Consider the following 16,553-nt stretch of genomic DNA (forward strand, 5'->3'; position numbering starts at 1 on the left):
ATTTGGTTAGAAGCCATCTTCTTTGTAGAATGGTTTGAACGACGAATACTGTGGGTTCTTATAGTGAAAGCGCAGACGTGAAGGAAAACATCCCCCTACTTTTCTCATTTCATATAATAAAACCCAAACTATACTCTCCACATAGGCTAAGAAACAATAAACAAAATCCATAATCTACTATCCACACAATCGTACGTGAGCGGTTACAAAACCCAAACTATACTCTCCACATACGCTAAGAAACAATAAACAAAATCCATAATCTACTATCCACACAATCGTACGTGAGCGGTTACAAAACCCAAACTATACTCTCCACATACGCTAAGAAACAATAAACAAAATCCATAATCTACTATCCACACAATCGTACGTGAGCGGTTACAAAACCCAAACTATACTCTCCACATACGCTAAGAAATAATAAACAAAATCCATAATCTACTATCCACACAGTCGTACGTGAGCGGTTACAAAACCCAAACTATACTCTCCACATACGCTAAGAAACAATAAACAAAATCCATAATCTACTATCCACACAATCGTACGTGAGCGGTTACAAAACCCAAACTATACTCTCCACATAGGCTAAGAAACAATAAACAAAATCCATAATCTACTATCCACACAATCGTACGTGAGCGGTTACAAAACCCAAACTATACTCTCCACATACACTAAGAAACAATAAACAAAATCCATAATCTACTATCCACACAATCGTACGTGAGCGGTTACAAAACCCAAGCTATACTCTCCACATACGCTAAGAAACAATAAACAAAATCCATAATCTACTATCCACACAATCGTACGTGAGCGGTTACAAAACCCAAACTATACTCTCCACATACGCTAAGAAACAATAAACAAAATCCATAATCTACTATCCACACAATCGTACGTGAGCGGTTACAAGACCCAAACTATACTCTCCACATACGCTAAGAAACAATAAACAAAATCCATAATCTACTATCTACACAATCGTACGTGAGCAGTTACAAAACCCAAACTATACTCTCCACATACGCTAAGAAACAATAAACAAAATCCATAATCTACTATCCACACAATCGTACGTGAGCGGTTACAAAACCCTAACTATACTCTTCACATACGCTAAGAAACAATAAAGAAACCCATAATCTACTATTCACACAAACATACCTTAGCTCTTACAAGCACCAACACACAAACACATAGCCTCACACTATCTTAGAAAAGAGTTAGTGTTTATATTCACACTACTCTACCTACACATTGGCAAATTGATGGTTATTTCTTTTCTAGAGTATTGGGTAGCCCTGAAAAGGGCTGTTTTTTTGGAACTTCATGGACACCTGGTTAATGGTGGCACCTTCCAGGCCTGGCGCCGCATACACATCTTATCCCCCAGTTACTTTTTACCTTTTGGGGGGAGAGAGCAGAGGCAGGATATGTGGCTTCAGAATCCCAATTTTCGGTTTCTGGGATTCTGAAATTTCTTCTTCTTCTCTCCTTTTCCTCCTCCTCTTCTTTGTATCTTCTCTCCTCCTCTTTGTATCTTCTTTCCTCTTCTTCTTTATATCTTCTCTCCTCCTCTTCTTTGTTTCTTCTTTCCTCCTCCTCTCTTATCCTTCCCTCCTCCACAATGGCTTCCGCGGCCAGTTCATTTAATATGCGCCTGGCATATTCCAGATGCACATGAAGTTCCAACAGTTTCTCCAGTCTCGTGTTCATTTTTGGTGTTGATCAATCAACAAGGGTAGTTGGACTGCCGAACGAGTTTCAATTTATAGTGAAAGCGCGGACGTGAAGGAAAACATCCCCTAAAAACATAAAATTGATCTTACCTACATCATGACAAAAAAACAACAACGCGCGGACCTAAAAGAAACACTCACTCACTTTTTATGCTACCCATCACTATTTTAAAATTTTTTATAAATCACTTCAATAGACTATCCACATACGCAAAGCAATCCAATCTAACCCCAAATTTACACCTCAAACACCAAAAAAAGACATCATTTTAATCTCCTATCCATACCAACTTACTTAACCACTTACAAACACATACCCTCACATTTTTTTAAAAAAGAGTTAGTGTTTATTTTCACACTACTCTACCTACACACATTGGCAAATGGATTGTTATTTCATTTCTAGAGTATTGGGTAGCCCTGAAAAGGGCTGTTTTTTTGTTTGCTATGGCATTCTTTTTTAGTTTCTAAGAATGCGATGTCCTCTGAGGATAGACTTTCTGGCGATAGGTCTGCTTCTTCGAAAAGAGAAGAAGAACTCTTTGGTGTCGATACGACAATCGACAAAGCCTCTGTCAGCTTCAGGTTGCTGCTGCTGTTGTTGTTGTTGTTGCTGTTGCTGCTGTCTCTGAAGTCTGTACTTCTCTGTCCATTCTTCTTTTTCCCTGTTCATTTCTTCTCTGAAGAGCTCTTCTATCAGGTCTTCAGTGATTTTTAACATTCTCACATTCTCTATTTCTTCTGGCTTCGGTATCAGACTGTGTCTGACCCTATGCAAATTCACGTAGGCTTCGTTGAGCTTAGCTAGTTTGGAGCACATCTTCGTAGGAGGATGAGTCGACAATGGATGGTTAGACTGGAAACAACCCCGGTTCTTAAAGTCAAAGCGCGGACGTGAAGGAAAACATCCCTCACACGGTTTTTGAGTCCCAACGTTTAGTGAGTGTCATGAGAGGGATAGTAAGAAATGAAAGAGCATCAATCCAACATTCTTATAGCTAAACAAAAGACAAAGGCATTTTTTTCAAAACACAACATTTTTTATTCAAAAATCACTTAACACTAAACAACAACTCTAACATTTTTAACAATAATCCAACACTATAACATCAAACAATTTTTTCAGAACACAACATTTTTTATTCAAAAATCACTTAACACTAAACAACAACAACTCTAACATTTTTTAACAATAATCCAACACTAAAAGTTTCTCCACTAGGTAAAGAGGGATAACAGTCTTCCATGGTTTCTAGTAATCTAGGATGACTTCTCTCAAACTGTTGATTTCTATGGTATTATCGAATTCTGCATACAGGATGACGTTCACCGTTTCATCACGGTCTCGGTCTTTAAACTGAATTTCCACACGAATCTGGCCGGTTTTATAGGGTGGAAATGTCCCTCGTCGCTGCCTTGGTCTGGAGTGAAATCGAAAGCCCACAAAGCGTAGCCTCCTGCATAATCCTCGTACGTAATACCGTGACTGGTATTGGTTCCTAACTGTCCGGTGGCTTCGTACAGGGACAAGTACGATCTCAAGTAATTCTTCTTGGTAAAGTCAGGTTCGAAAGGTCGGGTACACAAGGTCTTGCCATCGCGACTGACTTCGATTTTGGACACGCCAAAGTGTTGAAAGTAGAAAGGATTTTTTTTCGGCAGCTCCGTTGAAGGCTGTATTCTCGACGATACCAACGATCAAACGTTTGGGTAACTGTCCTTGGAACAGATGATCTTCGATCATGGATCGCTGTCCCTTGGGAATGGTGAAGGTTTTCACTTCCACGCGACGTATGGGATACTTGGCAGTCGTTCTGCTCAACGTCTGACTGATGTCGTTTCCCACTTTAGGTAACACTTCCACACGGCGTACGTAGAGTCTGGCTTCTAGGATTTTGGTTTTGTAACCGTCACTATCAGCCATCAAATGGAAAGCGGCACTGCTACGATTCAGTCTCAGGCGGACATCCACCCCGTTCAGCAAATACTTTTCTTGCAACCACATGTCCAAATGCAAACGATCCATCAGTTCTAAACTTGTGTCGGCTCCCCTGATTCTCTTTCTTCGTTCTACAAATCCATCATTGTTGTCTTTCTTTTCATCAGTTTCCAATATTTCAAACTTGGTAGGTTCGTCAGCTTCCCATACCACACAGGCATTGAGATGAGTGTTCTTGGCATCTATTCCGTACGTCAAGAGATTTTCCAGGTAGGCACGATAAGGGTAAGTATCCATGCTGCTACTGACCAGTTTGTTATTCAAGTACAAGTCCACTCCACTGAACAAGGAATGCATGAAATTGTTGACGGGAGCTACTGCTTCATCGTCTATAGCACCTCCAGTCTTATCTAGAACTTTGACTTTCAGGTACAAGTAACTGCTATTCAGATCGATGTAATCTTCGGGCTGTCCTTTGATTTCAAACTCGATGGGAGCGGAATAGGTCAGTGAGGAGACGGGGTGAAATTTCACCCATTGGGATTCTTGCATCGTCATCATCGTGGGGGGCATGGCAAACAGATCCAGTTCCGTCTTGGAACAAGCGCAAGATTCTCGGTGCATCATTTTTTTGTCTCTTTTCTCAATAATCGAAAACGTCTAAGTCTCGAACGGTTCTTCTTTTCTTGGCCTTTCTCGCTTGAAGTCTGGTGAAAGGGTGTTTTCTTCGTCGTCTCTTTCTGCCTTGTCCTTGCTGAATGCCTGACTCGGTAGCGTGCAGGGCATTTATAGGTGTTTCTAGTTGGCCTAAAATGTCTTTGCCCGTTTGCAGCAAGACATTTTTGCCTGCCCTCATGAAGGCTTCTTTAGGGTTTTGTTTGTCGATGATGACATTTTGGAGAAATTCTTTGCCTTGCGTCAGTGCCGCATCTTTCAAGGCGTGCAATCCGCGTGTCACCATCGGTTTCAACACCGGGGCCACCGAACGAAAGGCCGATTTTAACATATCTCCTAAGCCGTGTCCTCGCTGTCGAGCAACCCCTCGGTACACTGGATACATGACTTAAGATTCGTGAGAGAACCGTTTTCGAAAATGGAGTTTCACCGTGACTTTTCCTTTGGTGAATGGAATATTTTGTCCCAGATCTCCTTTTATAGCAATGTTGACCGTGTCCAAATACGACTTACTGACAGGCAAATAGTGAGGATGGACAAATTCGCGGTGGACGTGATAAGTGTTTCCACCTTCCTCGTCAGTGTTCGTGGCAGAATCCACTTTGAAAGGAATGACACGCAGTAACGGTACGGAGGTGTGTCCCACCACGTTTTACTCCACCACATCGGAATACACGAACATCAAATTCAGTCCTTGGTTCAGTTCTACCGGGGCACGAAATAACTTGCTAAAAGACTCGTTGTCGTAAACGATGGGTAATTCGTTTTTCTTGAGCATGGCCTTTCTCATGTCCATGTCTCCGCCCAACATGTCAAACAATTCAGGACAAAATAAAATGGACATGATTTTGCTTCGTTCAAATTTCATCAAGAAGCGACGAGCTGCTTTGTGGTACTCCATGGTGACACTTTTGTTGACATGCTCCAAAGCTTTCAGAAACACGACATTAAACCTGGAGGCTATGGTGCTGACCAAATGTTGACCACTAAAATAATAGCTTGGGGGAATGAACAAGTGATAGGTGGTGTACTTTTGTGTACGGGTTTTCTTGTCATATTTGACATTGCTATCCATCCACTGTTGCATTTGCTCGTCATGAACTTCCACATCAAAAAAATTTTGATTGGGAAGGACATTGAGGACTTGGGTCGGGTGAATCATTTCTATTAAAGCCACTTCCCAATGGGCTTCGTGATCTAAGGGGATGGCCTGAGGTAATTTGGCCGTGTAACAGCACAACGTGTTCTTGGGAAACACCTCCATGGAACTGTCACTGGGTAAAGTTAAGTAAAATTGGTTTTGGTGACTCATAATTCCAGAGTTTTGTGGCTGTCCGAGGGGTTAGTGGACGTCAGAGGCGTGTCTCCGTCTAAAATGGGGTTCTGGTTGTGGTTGAAGTGGTGACTGGCACTGGCACTGGACACAAGGTTCCCGTGGTTCCCGTTCGAGGTGAATTTCAGGGAGGGATTAGGAAGCAGGTAACCGATGCAACTGCTCAATAAAATGGTCCACAATTGTTTGTCTCCTTGTTGCAAACTCAAATTGGCGATGGCTGCCCCGATGACACAATACACCACGAAGATTTGGCAGAAAAAGACGATTTGCGTTTTAGGCACACGTTCTCCACACCACACCCACAAGGGTTGTTTTTGTAAATCTTGTACAGAAGAACTAGGTGAAGGAGGAGTGGTCGACGTAGCTGCGTCTGTGTGAAAAGGCATGATGGTCACTTCTTTTTATAGTCGATGACTTGCGAAGCATCGATCCAAGAATCAAAACTGGGTGCATATCCTTTCCAACGTACTTTGACTTCTTTGACACGTCGTTTGCCCACTTTACGGGTTCTGCGTTCGAGAATGCTTTCGATGTCGTACACGTCGTCTTCTTTTTTGGTGACACGTTGTAACTCGGGCAAATAAAACGTTCCTTTGAGCACTTCTCCGTTCATGTCTTCCAATTTATAGACGGCAGGATGACGGCCATGCACTCGTCCAGTGACGCGAAACAATTCGGTCGTCCAGTTAGGTAAGTAACCTTTGTCGAAAGTGCGTTTGGTTTTGCCAATGCGCACCCAATCTCCTACGGCCAACATTCCACTTTTCTTGGGGACAGCCCTCGTCGGGGACGTACCAAACAGGCGCTCAAACACCAACACTTCGTTGTCGGGAGTCACGTCTTGCGGGGCACGTCCGATGCTTCGATGGTAAGATTGGTTGTACGCTTGCACCAGGTGTGGTAAGATGTCGATGTACTTCAGAGTGTGTTGATGCGTAAAATATTTCCACATGCGTTCTTTCAAAGTGCGTTGAAAACGTTCCACGATGCTGGCTTTGGTTTCGGGATTCTCGGTGGTAAAAAAATGAATGTCACGTTTCTTTAATTCTTTTTGGAAAGCTTGGTTCAGAAATTCGGTGCCTTTGTCCGTTTGTCATCGAAGAGGGTGACGACCGCTTTGTTTCGACACTCGTTGCAGGGCTCGCACTAACTCGCTGCTGGATTTGGAAGTCAAGGGCACGACCCAGGCAAATTTGGAAAAGACGTCGATGACACAAAACAAATATTTGAGGCCACGATTGTAGCTGGCCAAATGAGAGACATCGGCTAAATCGGCTTGCCATTGATGATCGATGCCTTCCACTCGGGTGCGACTTCTGGCAAACTTGCGTCGAATGGGTTTGTGTAAAGTGTAGGTAGCTTGTTCTGTAACCATCGTTGCACTTGAGGTAAACGGAGACTTTTCAGTCGCGTTTTGGCAGCACGATACAATTTTTGAACTCCTGCGTAACCTGCAGGATGGGAGGGATCGTAGTAAATGCTGGCTAAGACTTTTTCCATTTTTTTGTGTTGGTTGGTGTGTTAATAAAGCACCCACTCTTAGAGGATGCTACTCTTTTTGTCTTGGGGTATTTTCTTGGATTGCAATGCTTTGCGTGTGCGACCGGCAATAGGTGTTGAAGAGGAGGAGGATGTCTGAGCGGGGGATATCGGTTCTTGTTTCACTTCTGTCTTCACTTCTGTCTTCACTTTCTTTTTCTCTTGTGAGGAAGAAGGGGTGGCCATCATCTTTTTAATCCATCCAATTCTGGAGGTAGGTGGTGTTGTTAACTTGCGTACTTTTTCTGGTGGAGTTTGAAACCCTTCTTCTTCTTCTTTTCCTTTTTCTGTCTTGGTCACTGGTACTGGTACTGGTACTGGTGATGGTGCTGGACTTTTCATCAAGGTCTTAAAATCTTTCAGAGTGGGTAGAGCTGTTTCGTCTAAAGCTTTCTGGTGAAAGAGTTGCAGTCGTTGCAAGAGTTGACCGTACTTTTGCGATTTTTCTGTTCCGACAAATCTTGGCGATCCATCAAGGACTGCAATTCGTGTTGTAACTGGGACATCTCGCTCAAATTGGGATTGGGAGGTAAATGCGGGGTGTGTTGTTCTTGCCACCGATGGTATTCCATCCATCGTTTGTAAGGCACTAAAGCTAGTTTTCGTCCTTCCATGGGGTTGTCAGGGGTCGATTCTGAGATCTTGGAACTTCCGAGGCCTTTTTATCTTGCTCCCACCGGTCCTCCCAACATGGTTCCCAAGACTCCTTTCAGTATGGGGCCTAACAAGAGAGGTAAAATACCTCCACGTTGCACTAACATCTTCTTTTTTTGACGAATGGGAATTTTATTTTGAACCATTTGGCGAAGAACGTGACGATGTTTGCCTAAGCATTGTTTCTGGTGTTTGGACAAAGGGATCGTGCCTTTCAAAACGTTCAAACAACATTCGCACACGGTATCGATGACCTCTTTGGAGGCCGTTTGAATGAGTTTTTGTTTTCGTAGGGGTGGAGAAGCTTTGGACAGGACAGATAACATGTCCCCATGTTTGGCTAAACGTGGTGGCAGTCCTTTCCTTTTCTTTCCTTGGGGTTTTCTGGAGGGTGACATCTTTGAATCTTCAGGAGCACCAAAAAAACACTGATACCCTACTCGGTCACAGGCCTTTTTTATACTGGAACGCGTCGCCACTGATTGTCTTGACGTCGTATCAGTTTGAGGACAGGCATGACACGTCGTGCAGGGGTACGCAACGGACTAAATCGAGCCAGTTCTTGCTTGGACAAATCCAGTAAACTTTGTAACATGCCCGATCTTTCATGGACTTTGATTTTGGGAGAAGGTACTTTGTGAGCAGCAGCCACTGCCACTAAATTGGAGGGTCCTGCCACTGGGGAAGTTCTTTTGGGGGTCATCAACGGAGAAGTTCTTGGTGTAATCAATGTCTCCAAGTACTCTTCAGTTCCTGGTGTCATCAACGGAGAAGTGGACAAACGTGAGGATGCCGGAGACGCAGTCACTGCCGTGGCAGATCGTGGTTTGCGAGTGTAAGGTTGCGTCCTGGCCGAAGTGCCTCTCTTGCGACTAGTTTTCTGTGGACTTTTCTTTTTCTGGGGACTTTTTCTCTGTTTCTTTTTCTGGGGGCTTCTTTTCTTTTTCCGGGGTGGTGGTGGTGTCTGGTCAGAGGAGGGTCCTGCCACTGGAGAAGTTCTCCTTGGGGACCTGGTCTTTTTCTTCTTGGGGCTTCGTTGCACTTTTGTCTTGGGTATAACTTTGGGGGCATTAGGATCCCATTTTAAGAGTGAGCGAATGATGACCCCTCCTAGAGTACCGCTCCCTCCAGGTTTCAAAATGAATTGTTTTTTTGGTTTGAGTGTCGATGCGGGGATCGGCCAGTTGGACCAAAGCGACTTTGGTTCGATCAAAAAAGCGTTTGGTTTGATGAGGAATCTGAATGATTCCTTGCAGTAATTGACGTGCCGTCACCGTGAACCATCGTAAGACTTCTTTGAGACTAGCTTCTAAGACACGAGCTCGTGTTTGTGGATCTTTTTCTCGACTGATGCCATACAAGGCACGAATCAATTTGACGGGAAGATGCGACTGAAGGGACGTCATGTTCACACTGTGTGAGACAGACGAAAAAGGGTCTGAGGTTTTTATAGATTTTTTTTATGGGGAGTGAAATGAAATCGAGGACGAAGACGTGTACAGGACAGGCCCTCCGTCTTGGCACCAGTGGTGAAACAAGTGGGTACGAAATCGCAAATCCTCGGGAGTCGTAGGTTTCAAATCGACGAGAAATAGGCGTGTGGCGTTTGAGTGGCATCGTCGTACGCCTGAGTCAGTCAAGGCGTTCCTAACTGTTTGGCTAAGACTTGCACTTGCGATTTATCTCGAGGGCTTTTAAACAAGATCACGTAATGCGCATTGAGACTGATGGTGTGATGGGCTTTACTTTGTTGAAGCAAATTTTGGGTGATGTAAACGACACTGGCATTACGGTGATGCCCTTTGCGCGTGAACCACAGTTTAATTTCTTCTTCGTCTTCTCCTAACATGTCGTCGAAAATGACCAAATGGGTTTGACGGGAGTAAGAGACGATGCCGTCGTCTTCTTTAGGAATGCCTTCCACAAACACGATGGAATCGCCTTGACTTTCTCGCAAGAGGTTGTACGCCGATTGCCACTCTTTGTAACACCACACGATTCGTTGAGGGGGTCGATCGATCAAATGATGTTTATGTTCGATCAAACGTTTGACGAATTCGGTTTTGCCTGAATCACTAGGTCCAGCAATGAGCATGTTAAAGGGATGGCGAAGATACAAAGCCTCCCAACTGGCACGATCTAAGTGTTCGTCGATGACTTTGACAGTAGAGGAAGAGGGAGCAGAGACAGCAGAGGTAGCCATAGTGTGAGAAATGTCACTTGTGACACGAAAACAAACAAGACAAGAGTTTATATACTTTTTTTCAGAACACGTTTATTGAATGTTTTTTTTTTCAAACATGAATACGAAAGACAAAAATACATAAAAGCCAAAGGCTTAAGTACAAGAATAAAAGGCACATGATAACCATTAACGTGGAATAAACACAAGTGTCTGTACAACATGTTTTGGGTAAAGTTCTAACCAATTCTATAGCAGGGGGTAAGGTCACACAAATGTCCTCCCGAAAGGGTCTTTCAGGCCTGTCCACGACAGTCCCGTCATAGGTGACGGGTTCTTCTGGCACCGTCACTAACACGGGTTGAAAAGTAACTTTTTTCCTTGAATAACTCTCGTGCATACTGGGCCACCTCTTGGGTCCAAGCCAAACCAATCTAGTTTCTTCTTCGTCAACGACATGGTAAGTTACTTCAATGAACAATGAACTATCGATCTTGCCTAGGGTTCCTTTTTATATACAGACCAATACCGACGTGACCGTACGGCAACGTAAAGTGATTGGGAAGTCGCACTCGCTTCTGGTATACAATTTGATAGACTTTTTCCAAGGGTCGACTGACGATGTGGTGAGTGGGTAAACGTACAATCTTGTTCGGTTGATAGGTGGTCACTTTAAAGTTTCCATCCTCTCCCGATTGCAAGGCTTCTTTCAATACCCCAAAGTTGACCACTCGACTGGTACGATGATTCAGAGTCAGTCCTTTCACTTTGCACGTCGTGTGCACTTCTCCTTGTTTGTCCCGGTATTCGTAGCCGTAATTTTTGGGGCCGCCACTGACGAAACTTAGAATCTTGTCGTGGGGATGCTCGTCTGTCCAGGCTCCTAAACGGTCTCCTTCGATGTCAGGGTGATGTTGAGTCGGGTGATGGATGTAAATGCAACTGTCCATGTCAAAGTACAGGACGCGTTCTTCTAACAGTTCTAAAGCTTCGTACAATTTTAAGCTAGCATGAGCTGTCACGTAAGCCGCAATGATGACATTTCCAAAAGGGTCGTCTTGTACAAAGTCCAGATCTTCTTCGTAATTGACCAAGATCAAATCCTCTCGAACGACGTCCACGTGTTTCATGTATTTGGTTTTGTCGTGAATCATCTGGAAGTAGCGGGAAGGTTCTGTCAAATATTCCGTCTTGGGTAAACACGGTCGTTGTGCCATTTTACCCCACAAGCAATTTAACATCACTTTGGCAAACGATCGCCTGCCTTCGTTTTTAGCGATGTGGTCTAAAGAGATGCCTTCTTGTTCGTAGTATTTCTCTTTGAATTGTATTTGGTCTTCGGGAGTGTGACACCAGGAAGGATAGCCGCTAGCTTCTTGTTTCAGTTTCAAAAAGGCATCCACGTAGTCGGCGAAAATGCCTTTCTGAGTAGGGTCACCCTTGTGGTACTGTTGTGTCTTGGGAAAGTGGCAAATTTCGTACACTTCTAACAGTTGGTATCCCATGTCCAGAGCTTTGAACAATTCCACGCTGACCCAGGTTCCCGTCAAGGCACGTTCTTCCTGGCTGTGATGGCAAGGTTGGTCCTGGTTGCACCTTTCGGCACAAGTACGGCATAAGGGAAACATCAGTTTGCCTTGACAATGGTGAGGTAAGACGGGATGGTATAAGTTCGTGAGAGGCAAAACTTTACACTTTTTCAAGCCTTCGTATTGTCGAATGTTTTTCAGGTCGATGTGTTCCGTCAGCAATTGCGGGTGCCCTACGGGAAAGCGACAATATTTGCACACGTAGGGATACAGCGAACACACGTCCAAGTATTTGATTTCTTCTCCTTTCTCTTCGTCGGCTTGGTACAGCAAACAGGTGGCATTGGTCCTTCCTCCGTACAAACTATCCCTCGGGTTCAACGGGTCCATGAACTGGTAACTTTCCACGAGGCGTTTAAACTCGGGATCGGTTTTCAAACGGTGATCGTACTCGTGTTCCCACATTTCCACCACTTGGTATCCTTGCTGTTCTAACTTTAGGCGTCGCTGACAAGTGTCCTGGTACAAGTCTTCCATGGTTCGTTGCAAAAACTGATTTTTAGTGTCACGGTCAGGGTAACAGACGGGACATCCATGAGATAAGCAACCGTTAAACTCGTACACGATCTTGGGGTTTTCTAAGTCCCAGCCATCGACCGAATACGTTCCGATGGTCTTTTCGCCTCCTCCGTTGCGGGCATGCTGAATCCATTTGTCTTCCTTTTCGCACAAGTAATGTAACCAGCGTAGGGCTTTGACCGAGTATTGACGTTTGACAAAGTGGGTCGTTTGAGGACTGATGACAGCCACGGTGTTTTCAGGCATGAATCGTTGGCGGTACACTAAGGAACACGCTTTGGCAATGGTGCAAGCTTCTTTCAAAATATCGACCCTTCCGTGTTCCATGAACAGTTCTCGAAATTTTCCACAGCAACGTCGTAAAATATCCACGTCGGAACGACAATACTTTAGCATTTCTTCCTGAAAGTCGAAGGGGTCAGAGGCATGAGCCTGGTACCAAGCGTAGAAAGCTTCTCGTTGTTCGGTACGCATGTTGTCGGGGTCGTAATAGTGAGCCTCAGATAAATGGGGTAGAACAGCATGTTGATTGGCTTCCGTATTGAAAAAGTGTGGAAAGTACCCTTTAGCCATTTCTGTCATTCCAAACCTTTTAGGCATTCGGCTCAAAGGCATGGCCAAGTAACTCATCGAATCTTTAAACTGCACTTGTCCCACTTGCATGAAAATGATTTTGGCTCCGTTCAAAGTGACTTTAGGACGTTCGGTGCCTTGTTCCGTATAGTATCTGAGAAGAAACTGTCCATCGTATCCGGAGAAATTGTGAGCCATCACCGTGGCATGACGATGACAATCTCCGTAACGTTCGATGTCCTCTTGGCTCCACGTCTTGTCGATGGGGTCTAAGACCCATCGAGCGAAATCGGCTAACGTGTTCGGTCCCCGAAAGATTTTTTCACGTCCTCCAGGAATCTTGCTGCAGTGATGGCAATGACTGAAGATAGGTTCTTGAATGCACTTCTCGCACGCTCGATGAGCCACGCAGAAATTAGGAATGTGAATGCCGGTCTCTTGCATGCATTCGAAATCGAAAAAGATGAAATTGCTTTTCTTCTTGTGACCGTCCTCTTTCTCTGGTGGGGGTTGGTATTTTTGCACGTAGCATTGGTGTTCCAAGTCCACGATGTGGTGACAAATGTGACATTTTTTCTTTCCTCGACATACGTGTGCCTTGGTACTGTTGGTACGTATGCCTTGTCTACACGTAGGGCACAATCTCAGGAGTTGACAAGCACATTTCTTCTGTGAACCTTTTGTTTTCAAATGTTGTTGGTAACAGGTAGGGCTGACAAACGTGCGCAGACAAGTCGAACAAGACACTGGTTCTTCGCTCAGACAGGGTGGAGAGGCCAAACATCCTGGGCATTTCCATCCACAATGCTTGTGTTGCTCTCGATTGTTATAACCATAATCACATTTCTCACAGTAATATCTGTATCCCAGGAATCCGGTGATAGTGGTAATGGTATCGAAATGGTCATCGTGATAATAAACATGAATGTATTTTCCGTCCTTAAAGTCTTGGCCTCGAAACAACAGAGGTCCGCGCATTTCTTGAGGGTGCACTTTCAAGGTGTAGCGTGGAGCTAGGGCATCTTGCAATTTTTGCATCTCAGGAATGCCACAGGGTGTGTCTTTGGACAGGCCAGCTTGTTGCAACAGGAGTTCTGCTTCGTTTCGTTGTTTGGTTCGTTTCGATTTTCGAATGTTCTCCCAGGTTGTCTTCCATTCTACCGTGTCGTTCTTGTTGGCATAGGTTCGTCCCACCACGATGGCACGGGCTAAGCACATCTGGTCTTGAGGGTTGTTAATTCGGACGAGACTCTTTTTGGTGTTGCGAAGGTCGTCCACCAATAACATCTTTTTGCGTCCTGTCCCTTGAGGAAGAGAGACGTGAGCCATTTTCAGTGTGGCTTTACCATCGGTGATGTCAAACTGGTCATTAGATTGTTGTACGTGTTGAATCTTGTCCATGACTTTGGAAGGGGTTAGTTCTGCGGGTCTGCTAAACCCGATCCAAACAGGGGATTTCAAACCGTCGTGATCTATGGATAGTGTCAAGCGATCGTCTTCTTTGGGTTGACATTGTCGCTTGAGTGAGGTGAGCAAAGAATCCCACATCTCAGTGATAAACCCTTCTGCTTTCTCCAATGGTACGTCGGCCTTGAAATCTTTAAACTTCACCGTGTAGGTGTAAGCCGTGGTTCTAAATTTTCTAGAGGAGCGCTTTTCCGTCTCTCGAATGGAATAGTACTTTTCAAGGTTGACTAAGGGTGGTGAACTTGGTTTAGAGGGTTTGGATTCTGGTTCACTCATGCCCTCTTCAAAATCACTGGCATGAATTTGTACCAAGATTTCAGTCCTGGTACGAGGCGATAGATCACGTTTCTGCCTCTTACTTTCTTCTTCTTCTTCTTTCTTCTCGAATGAATAGGATCGTTTCATCTTGAGTGCAAAACGTCAAATGACTCAAGTTTAAACACCATAGACTAATTTATAGTCATGACAAACCAGCGTATATAAAAGGGTGTGTGTCTTGTCCTTTCACTATTCATTTCACTCTCAAGCCGAGCACAACGATGGAAGAGACTAACCAGATGGAACGTTTCGTCAGAGCTTTGCGAGGGGTCATTAGAAAATTCTCTTCAGACCAGCCGACGGATTACTCTCCTTCCTTTCGAGATAAAAGTCAAGATACTTGCTATATCTGTAAGAAGAAAGGGCATTGGTCTTCAGAGTGTCCAGACCGTCAAAAAAGAAAAAAAAAACAGGGGCTAAAAAAGACAAAAGTCAAGATACCTGTTATTATTGTAAAGAAAAAGGACATTGGTCTCCAGATTGCCCAAAAAGGAAACAAGAGGAGTCAGAAGAAAAGAAGGATTCTTCAGAAGAAGAGAGGGATTCTTCGGAAGAAGAGAGGGATTCTTCGAATGAAGAGATGGATTCTTCAGAGGAAGAAAGAAGACAATTCTATTTAAAAGAAGCAAAGAAACAGGAGAAGAAAAGAAGAAGGGAAGAAAATGAGGAAAAAACGGTGAAGAAATTCAAAAAACAGAGAGACTAAACAAGGAGAAAGAAGAAGTCAATGAACTTTTAATTAAAGTGTTGTGTTGTGAATTATGAATTGGATTGTAAATAATCGAGAAAAGAATACATGAATGATATAAGGTAAGTGTCTTTGAGTTTTGATTTTAAAATAAGAACGTACACTCACGCACTCATACACAGACACGTACTATAAGGGTAAAAATGGGTTGTTGATTTGTTTTTGTTTTGAGTTATTGGCAATTGAAATTGTATTTCTTTTCGAGAAATGTGGATGGCCCTGGAAAGGGCCTTTTTATTTTGGTGTAGGGGTGAGTTTAACCAATCAACTTTAACTGCCTTAAGCCTTTGCCACGGCCGAGGCCTACTTCTGATGATTGGGTTGAAATCGCTAAGGGTGGTACGATAGGCTTAGTCACAGGGTTGGCGTGTTTAGCTCGGGAAGGTCGTATTCTCTTCGGTCGTGATAAAGAAGTCTGATACATTTGTTTCAGACTTCTTAACTCCGCTAAAATGTCCAACAGTACCGTAGCCGTTTGATTTTCACCCTCTTGTTTCTTTGCTGCTACTTCTTCTTGCTGTTGTTGCTGTTGTTTTTTTCTGACCTCTTCTTGTTGCTGTTGCTGTTGCTGTAGGAGAAAAGCTTGTTCCGCTTCCTTTTGTCGTTGCATAAATTTCTCCAATTCTTCTTTCTGTCTCTGTCTAAAATTCTCCACTTGCGGTAATGAAGAAGGTAACGAAGGTTCCGGAACAAATTCTTGCGAGGTAAGAAAATCCACAAAATCCCAATGTACCTCTTCTGAAAGTAAGTCCGGGTTCCCTTGGGCAGTCTACCCTGCTGGTGCACCCCAATGGGTCGTTTTCTGAGTTTCCGTCATGTTGAATCACTGTCGCATAGATTGACTGCACACAAGCGTTAACGAATCTATATAGACCACGTGACGTCACAGACTGCTCTCTTCGGATTGGATGCGGGCTGACTGAATTTTGTAACCCGTGTTCGGATTGGTGAATGAATTCAATCCGTTTCAATCCTTCCTGTACCTATAAATACGCGCAGTTCACTGCATTAATTCACCTATTCTCGTCGCTTCAAGATGTGGACCACAGTTGAGTCATCCACCCTTGTGTCTTCCATGATGTTTAGGACGGACATGCTCATGTATGTCAGGTCCAAGTGGACTGTTGTTGATAGGACAGATACTAGTCAATGGATGAGGAGAGTTTACATAGAAAGACAAGGATGTCTCAAGAGGGTACTTGTGTATGGACCGGCAGTTAGAAGGAGTTTAAGAAGAAGAAGAAGAAGATGTGACAGATACCATCT

The sequence above is a fragment of the Sinohyriopsis cumingii genome, unplaced genomic scaffold, assembly GCF_028554795.1.
Source record: "Sinohyriopsis cumingii isolate HCF-2022 unplaced genomic scaffold, ASM2855479v2 utg001328l, whole genome shotgun sequence".
Taxonomy (NCBI): Eukaryota; Metazoa; Mollusca; class Bivalvia; order Unionida; family Unionidae; genus Sinohyriopsis; species Sinohyriopsis cumingii.